The sequence below is a fragment of the Berghia stephanieae genome, chromosome 14 (assembly GCF_034508935.2).
Source record: "Berghia stephanieae isolate SIO BIC M18660-M18661 chromosome 14, UCSD_Bste_1.3, whole genome shotgun sequence".
In the NCBI taxonomy this organism is placed as follows: domain Eukaryota; kingdom Metazoa; phylum Mollusca; class Gastropoda; order Nudibranchia; family Aeolidiidae; genus Berghia; species Berghia stephanieae.
Genome location: NC_088373.1, coordinates 23,428,893 through 23,438,892, shown reverse-complemented (window position 1 = coordinate 23,438,892; position 10,000 = coordinate 23,428,893).

Genomic DNA, 10,000 nt, shown 5'->3' with positions numbered 1-10,000 from the left:
TCTGCATATCGTAGGTCAGAGATCTTCCTGCCATTTATCTTAACGGCACTGTACTCTTCATCTTTTTCTTCTGTCATTACATCACGCATTATTGTTTCGGTGTATAGGCTGAATAGTGAAGGAGAAAGGATGCACCCCTGCCTCACTCCCCGCTTTATTGGGAACCATTTTGTAAGTCCATATTCTAGTCTAACCGATGCTGTCTGTTGTTGGTAAGGATTGTTTATGAGGTTGACTATTTTGTGGTGGCAGTTTACGTTCTTTAAAGTTGTTACTATTTGTTCGTGGTTTACCCAGTCAAACGCTTTGCTGCAATCTATGAAGCACATGTGTAGATCTATGTTTGCCTCCCTGCTTTTTTCAATCAGTATCCTGATATTAAATATTTGGTCTCTTGTTCCCCTGTTTGGTCTAAAGCCTGCTTGAGTTTGGCTGACTTCTTCCTTCACCACGTTCTCTAATCACTTCAAAATAATTTTCAGTAAGATCTTGCTTGCTGGCTGATGAGTGATATCGTCCTGTAATTTGTGCATAGCTGTAGGTCTCCTTTTTTGGGGATTGGTATAAATACAGCCTTTGTCCATTCATTTGGCCATCGTTCTTCGTGCCATATCTTTTTACAGAGAGTGTGATATAATGCAGTCCCCTCGTCTCCACTAGCTTTGATCATTTCTCCCGATATTTCATCGTTTCCTGCTGATTTGCCTGTTGGGAGCTGTTTAATTGCCCATTCTACTTCGCTTCGTAGGAGTGGTAGTTCATCTCCATTTGGTTCCATCATTGGCAATGTGTTTGCGTTGCCATCATACATTTCCTAACAGTATTCAGCCCACCTATCTGCGATTTTTTCTGGGTTGTTAAGGAGTGTGCCGTTGGTATCTTTTATGGTCGATAGGCGTGGTTTGAACTCATTTGTTAGGTTGTTGATTTCTTTGTGCATTTTATTTGTCTGATTGGTATACATTGCCAGTTCTATGTCATCGAGGTTTTGGTTTAATGAATCGGTCTTATCCCGTTTTGTTAATTTCTTCAAATGTGCTTTTGCTTCTTAATACTCGTCAGAATGTAGACCATACCTTTGCTTGATGTTTTTCCTTGTTTGCATGGCTTCAAGAGTTTCGTTTGTTATCCATGTTTTTTTTCTTATATGACCTTTTTGGTAGGTGTTCCACTGCTGCTCTTTTAAAAGTATTTTCAATCTTTTCTGCCAACTCTTCAGGTTCCATCTCTTCTGCCATGTCTTGTAATGCACTGAAACTGTTCTTAACTTCAAGTTTTCTTCTTCTGTCGCAACTGATGTCGGAGCATATACTTGTATGATCGTAAGGTTGTGCCCTACTCCTCTTACACGCACAGAGATAATGCGGTCGTTGTATGGATTGTAACCCATTAGTGCTCCGGCTATTCCTTTACTCAGATATATTGCAACCCCGCTTTCTCCTGGTTTCTCGTTTCCTGAGTAAATTACCCTTCCTCCACTTAGAGGAGTGAAGTGTCCTTTTCCTCCCCATCTATGCTCAGAGATACCCAGGCAACTTATTCCATTGTCATCAGCCTCTTTAATGATGTTTTGTAGCTTGCCAGATGACATGGACCTCATGTTCCATGTCCCTATCCGTATCTTCTGTCCTATTTTTAGCTTCCTGCTACCTAATGTTCCGCTCCTCGCACAGTCAGGCTTGTGACCATCATCAGCTGAGGAGGTACTGGTCAGGGAGGTCTGCTCTTCCCCATCGCGTGTTGTAGACCCATCAGATCTGGGGGTCCCATCAGTGGTTCTATGACGTTTACTTCTTCTGACTTCCATTTGTGTGAGTTTCTTGGCAATTTGTATGGTTCAGTAGTTTGCCATTGCTTTCTGAAACCCGCAGTGCCTTCTTCACGCGGTGACCCTAGCCATTGTTCTTGAGGGATCTTCTGCCCAGCGTCGTGAAGTGCAGCCACCAGATCCTGCAAGATATCTCTTTGGTTGCTGTCTGCAATCATCCATCCCCTGCTGCCAGGACTTCTTGGTTTGGACCAGTTACAGTGACTTCGTAGAAGGAGCGTCCTTACCTCCACCACTCACGTCGTGGTCTCGGCAGGTTTCTCAGGCCCTGGTGGTAGATATATTCTCCAGTCACTGCAAAGGTCACATCCCTCCTCCTTCCCAATAATGGGACGCCGGGCTTGGGACCGGTACCTAGCGGAGTTTATACATATATATATATATATATATATATATATATATATATATATATATATATATATATATATCATTGTCAACATTGTGGTAAATATTATAATAATAAATAGTAAAATAATAATTCGCCCCATTGCTACACTATTCGTACCTTATTTGTATCTAACACGATTCAATATATATATATACCTTGGGGGGGGGGGGGGGGCGCAGCGTGGCTCAGCGGTACAGTCTTTGTTACTTACCAGAAAGGTACCGAGTTCAATAATCCGCCGCTGCTCTGTGTGGCCTTGAGATAGCTCAATTTGCGGTTCTGCATTGCGGCTGACGCCTGGATTATTCCAGTCCCCCCTTAGAATAGACCCAAGCGACAAATTTCCCCAATGGGATAAATACAGGGAATTTATTACTATTGAATGAAATCTGCCTCTCAAAATATGAAGCGGCGAACATGACCAAGCACACTGTATCTACAAGTCTTCCAAAATTTGAATTTGAGACTGCAAGGCGATTCAAGTTATAGAAGACAGCTCATTGGAGAACTGAACAAAAGTGTATATGAAAGGTGCAAGACAAAGCAAGAAAGATAAATACAAGGAAAACAAACATTCCAAAGAATCAGTCTACCTCGACTGGGGATCGAACCATAGACTTCCTGATTAGCGGTCAGGCGTGCAACCATTAATCCACATATGTTCTTAATTTGATTGACGAAACACTGATCCAGACATTTTGGAAAAAACTGAGGCTCATGCATCTTAATTCAGTTTTATTTGTTTGGCCGCCAGTATTTTTAAAGCCACAATGAAAAGAGTTAAAGAAAAATTGCTGGAATGAAATTACATGTAATGAAATCACTAACAATATTCAAATAGAACGCAGAAGCTGTGACATCACGCCTTCCTATCTTCCTGTTCAAAACTCATTTGAAGGGTGTAAGAAATCCACCAGAGGACTAATCATGAATAGTGTATCACAGAGTGGCATACCTTTATCATCTGTAGCAGGGTGTATAGGCAGATTATTATGACTATGGGGCATTCAAGAATGAGGATTGATGATCGTTATTGGGGACTATCATTAATTTAGGTTAGATAATAAAATCACATCATTCTGAAACCAGAAGATCAGTTGCACAAAGGATGTGTATACAGTCCTCTGGAGGACTGGTTCACGCGTTCAATGAGATTGGAACTCGTTTTTTTTTGGACATCACACATGACGTGTTCTCTATTGAATGGAACGTATTTCCTTAATCCTTATCAAGCCAATTTGAACATGAGGCATATACAAAAGACTTCTATTTCTACCTGTCGGCTGTATGGGCACTGATGTTATTCCAGGTTAGGCCAGTCTCTTTTAGCTTATTATCAATGGATCTTCGCCTCAGCAACGCCATCCTCTCATCTCTCATTGGTATCCATCTCCCATAGCCTTGGATTCAATCACTTTCCACAAGTATTCACGTCTCTGAGTCTCTGAGGGTCCGTCCCCACTGGTGTCCATCTTTCATAGTCCAAGTTTTATTCCGATTTATGTCTTGCTTCCCTAGTTCCGGGTTCATTCCCCACCTGTGACGTCCCGCTTAGATTTGGGGTTACTGGGCGGAGCCTTAGGTTCACTCCTTAGAGTGTCCACATCTCACAGGCTCACGCTACTTGTATAACATCCGGCGGCGGCGCTGAATAGCGACGCACAGTTACACCTTGTGATGAATTCTTTTGGTATTTATTTGTTTCATGACAACATTTCACTCATTTACGTATTAAACAGTGTATGATTGTTCGTATTGATAAATGGTATGTACTTTAAACGTTAACGTTTAGAATTCTGCTTCAAATCCTCGGAAAAATCGTTCGAATCAATGTATATGACCAAAGGAAATCGAAATGGCGGCGGCTATGTTTACTTCCGACACAAAATTGCACCGCTATTTTCATCTTTTTACGCGATTTGTTGATTGAAGACCTATTCTTCGCTTAATATTATATTAAGCGTGGTATGATGATTTAGAATTACAAAAATAATATTGCTTATACTTCAGATTGTACACTTCTGCTCAAAATTTTCTTCTATCAATGTCAACTCAAGGAAAACAAAATGGCGACAGTTATATTTATTCCCGAGACGACCTTCTTCGACTTAAGCCATCCTTACTTTCAATACAACCGAGAGCCGTTATTTCCCACAATGAAATAATAAAGAAAATGAATGGGAAAAGGAAAAGGGGCAAAAGAGGAGGCGTGAAAAACCGACTTCATAGACGAGGATCTAAACCACCACTCCCTTCAATAATACTTTCCAATGTTAGATCTCTTCATAACAAGATAGACACCCTCACTGCTCTCTCCAAGTTTGATTATGATTATAAAAATGCATGCATTATTTGTCTTACGGAAACATGGCTTTCGTCTATGGACACCGATAGTAGTATTGATTTGGCAAATTTTACTTTGTACAGAAAGGATAGAGACACGTCATTAGGGAAAAACAAAGGGGGAGGTCTATGCATATACGTGAATGATAGATGGTGTAAAATTGTAAATATAAAAGATCAAATTGACACGCCTGATATTGAACTACTTTCTTTGTCTCTACGTCCACACTACTTGCCTCGAGAGTTTCGTGTTGTCACCATTGTTAATATTTATATTCCACCTAGCGCAAAAATTGAGAAAGCATACCAATTAATAAATGAGCATGTATCGTCATTACTACTACGTCACCCGGACAGTCCACTTATTATTGTTGGTGATTTTAATCATTGTCAGCTGCCCATAGCTGGACTAGAACAGTTCGTCACCTGCAAAACACGAGGAAACAACACGCTTGATCTGTGCTATAGCAATATAAAGAACGCCTACAAAGCGCTACAAAAACAACCGATAGCCACATCTGATCATAATACCATTCACCTAGTACCGACGTACATCTCTAAATTAAAGAGTGAGAAACCAACTGTAGTATATCGCCATATCTGGACTCAAGAGGCAATCCAACGACTGAACGGCTGTTTTGACTGTACTCAGTGGGAGACATTAATGGTAGAAGGTGACAGTATTGATGAATGGACCGAAACTTTGACATGTTATATTACATTTTGTGTGGATTTATGCGTGGAAAAAAAAAAATTAAGATATTTCCTAACAATAAGCCATGGGTTACAAAGCGACTTAAATATTTACTCAATGAAAAGAAAATTGCCTATATGATGGTGACATTAAACTAGAATTTGAAAAGGGAAAGGAGATCAGAAATACAATAAAAGAAGAGAAGGTTGAATACAAAAATAAAATGGAGCGACAACTGAGATCGGGCTGCGCAAGGAAAGCATGGGAGATGATAAAACAAATGGGAGGAGTAGACCAAAAGAAACGAACATTCCCACAAGGAAAAACGAAAACTGATGTCAACAAATTAAATGATTTTTACTGTCGTTTTGACAGGCTCCCACCTGTTCACAACGGTTTGTCAAATGACAATGAGCCACCTCCAGATATTGAAGAAGAAACCGTAAGCTCCCTCTTCCGAAGATGTAAAGAACATAAAGCACCAGGACCAGACAACATTACCGGAACTATTTTGAAAAACTGTCACCAACAACTGGCTATACCTTATACAAAACTTTTTCAAAGGTCAATCGATGAACAATCAGTGCCAGTACTTTGGAAAACATCGATTGTCGTTCCAGTTCCAAAAAAGGGTTGTCCGACCGTATTGAATGATTTCCGTCCAGTGGCGCTTACATCGCTTGTAATGAAATGTTTAGAAAAAATTTTAAAATCTGAGCTCCTACAAAAATGTAAATGTTATGACCTGAAATTGCTAGATCCGTACCAATTTGCATACCAGCAACATCTCAGTGTTGAAGACGCACTATTAACCGCCACAAATTTGATCTCGAAACACCTTGACCAAACGCCCTCGAATTACGCCAGAATCCTGTTTGTCGACTTTTCGTCAGCTTTTAATGCCATGAACACAGATATTTTGCTTCAAAAGTTGTGCAGCATGGATATTCCAAACTACCTTATTAAAGGGTATAAAGAGTTTCTGACCCATAGACCGCAATGTGTAAAATTGGTGAACATATCTCCAACAAAAGAACGTTGTCGAACGGATGTCCCCAAGGCTGTGTGAGTTCCCCAATCCTGTACATCTTATACACCAACGACTGCAGACCATCCTTTGAAAATTGTTTTATAGTGAAATATGCAGATGATACTGCTATTCTTGGCTTATTAAAAGATAAAGTTACCGAAAAGAATTATTTCAAACAAATAAATATATTCACCGATTGGTGTAAACAAAATCAGCTTGAATTAAATGTTGAAAAAACGAAAGAACAGGTGTTTGGTGTAAAAAATAAAAACGACTTAAAGTGTGTGGCGATCGGTAAAGATGATGTTGAGATAGTTGACTATTTTAAATATTTAGGAATAACCATTGATAGTTCCCTCAATTTCTCTCAACATATTAATATAATTTCTAAGAAAGTTGCCCAAAGATTATACATCCTAAGGAAATTGAGAACATTTCAAGTAAGGAAGAAAACTATGTTAAGAGTTTATGACTCATTGATTAAAAGTGTAATTGCGTTTGGCTGCACCATATGGTTTGGAGGATGCCGACTTAAAGATAAATCAAAAATTTCAAAATCTATCAAAGAGGCATCAAAAATAATAAACCATCCTCTTGATGGAGTAGAAAGAATTCATGGAAAAGCAATAGAAAGGAAAGCATTCTCAATTACCAACAATAAAAAACATATTTTATACCATGAATTTAGTCTTTTACCATCTGGGAGAAGGTTTTGTCAGATTAAATGTAGAACTAACAAGTATAAATCAACGTTCGTTCCATCAGCAATAAAAATTTTGAATATTTCATATGGTACAGAAAAACCAAGGATTGATTCGTTGACTGATTAACTGATTAATTTATTTAATGTAAGATTAACTGACCAATTGATAATGATGATAATTTTTGGTGTCGAATTGCCACAATCGTAACAAATTGAAAACGAAATGAATATGTTTATGTTGTGTATATCGCACGTGTGAAAGAAAGAGAGAGAGAGAGAGAGAGAGAGAGAGAGAGAAGAGAGAGAGAGAGAGAGAATAAGTAGGAGTGAAATATCTGTTCAATCTTAGTTATCGTTTAACATTATAACAAGTGTAACTAAATGACAAATTGCCATATTTATGGACAATAAAGATCTATTATTATTATTATTATTATCCTTTAGTCCTTTGATGTCCATTACCATTGTTCTGGGTTCACTCCTGGTCTCCACCTCTTACTTACTTACTTATTCGAATCAGCGACCACATGAGCTCTAGCACTTCGGTCTCCTGGTCTCCAGCTCAAAGAGTTCTGGGTTCACTCCCCACTGATGTCTACCCAGATTTTCGCAGACAAAAAAGAATGAGCATATAACTGCGGTCTTTTTAATACCTTCATTGGCTATCCGTGGTGAGGAGAATTGATTAAAAACTAGCATGCCGTGCCTTTAAATGCCTTCACAACACTGCTCCGGATTACTTAAAATCATTTCCTACAGTCCATATTCCAAGTCCCTCCCTCAGGTCTTTATGTGAAAGAAAAATCCCTAAAACTAACTTCTCTGAACGATCTATTGTCTTTTCTACTGCCAGCTGTGTAGAACTCACTGACTGTCAGGAACTGTCAGACCTTTGATATCTTAAAAATTCCCTCAAAACTGAGTAATTTAGATCCACCTATCAAATGAATCCTTAATATATATATATATATATATATATATATATATATATATATATATATATGTGTGTGTGTGTGTAAGTACGTGCGCTTGTGTGTATATGTAAATGTCTATGTGTATGCTTGTGTATTTACAATTGTCTAAGGATATGTATGTTTATATATATATATATATATATATATATATATATATATATATATATATATATATATATATTTATATATATATATATATATATATATATATATAATATATATATATATATATATATATATATATATATTATTTAAAATATTTACCACAATGTTTGAGACAGTCTACATTAATGTTTCAGGCTTAATTTGCCATCGTCAGGACTGAGTTGTTTTGTTGACTGTTGTTGTTTCTTGAATTGGTTCCGGTTTAAAGTTGCTTAACAAGAATTTACGCCGATGGGGACACTTTCCGTACATCTCACTATCCAACATCATACACCAACATCAAAACAATGTAGCTTATGCCTGGAAGAGAAATATACTATAATCAAACACCCTCATGAAGCCACACTCAACATGAAAAGTGAGATGTACGTAAAGTGTCCCCATCGGCGTACATTCTTGTTAAGCAACTTTAAACCGGAACCACTTCAAGAAACAACAACAGTCAACAAAACAACTCAGTCCTGACGATGGCAAATTAAGCCTGAAACATTAATGTAGACTGTCTCAAACATTGTGGTGAATATTTTAAATAATAATAATTCGCTCCATTACTGCATGTCGAGCACTTTTCGTACCATATTTGTATCAAACACGATTCAATATATATATATATATATATATATATATATATATATATATATATATATATATATATATATTGCAACATGCCCACTAAAATTGCTTGACTCAACACGTTATTTATCAAGCCACAGTTACACAACCATACACACCAAAACAAGAAACATACATTGGCCTCACCGAGTGTTCATTCAAAACCAGTTACAACCTGCATAAATCTTCCTTCAGAAACATACACAAACGACATTCTACTACACTAAGCGAAAACATTTGGAACCTCAAAAAAAAAAAAACACATACAACACAGCATCACATGGAAAGTGATCTCCAGAGCACAGTCGTACTCCCCCTCTTCTAAGATTTGCAACCTCTGCTAAGAAGGAAAAATCCTCATCATCACAAAACCGAACATGGCAACACTCAACAGAGGAAACGAACTAACATCCTCATGCAGACCTTTTATGTTATTACGAACCTCGCTAGACACGAATCTAGAAAATTACGAAAAACACAACAATCTACTTTCACTTCCACTTCCTGATGAGAGCAACTCTCGATACAAGGTTGTAGAAGTCAAACAATCATAATTATCTTTGAAATGTTAATATACAGCTCCTGTTATCAAAAAGTTGAGCACTATTATTTCATGGTTTTTGTATTTATTATTTATATAAGTATATATATATATATATATATATATATATATAATATATATATATATATTATATATATATATATATATATATATTGGAGCTCATATTGGAGTTAATAATCTTTCACAAGGAAAAAAATCAAAACAAAACTACCCGAAGTGGACTTGAACGCGGAACCTTGTTGGTTGCTATGCAATGCCTTATCCACTGGGCCATTTTGAATTTCTATAAAAGTTCAGCTCAATTATAATAAACATAATTGAGAAGAATAAATATGCACTTTTATAATTGGCATGATTCATATCGGGGATGGGTAGGGGTAAGGGGAGGGGGAGGACAGGCATTCCTTTAGAGTCAACGTTCATTTATGTTTTATTCATTAAAAAATACATTGTCAAACAAACTTTATAAAAGGATTTTTAAAAAAAATCAATTATATCTTTTTCTTTCAACGGAAAGACGTAAAAGAATTCTTTGAATTCAGCTTGGCTTTTGTCATCCTAACAAATATTTAATTGGTATATATTTTTATCAATGAGGGCTTTAGAAAATAGTTGTCTTTCATTTATACATATTTAAATATGGGAACTATAAATGCTTTATAAAATTCCATAGATAGGGAACTGCACTCTTTAAAAATGAT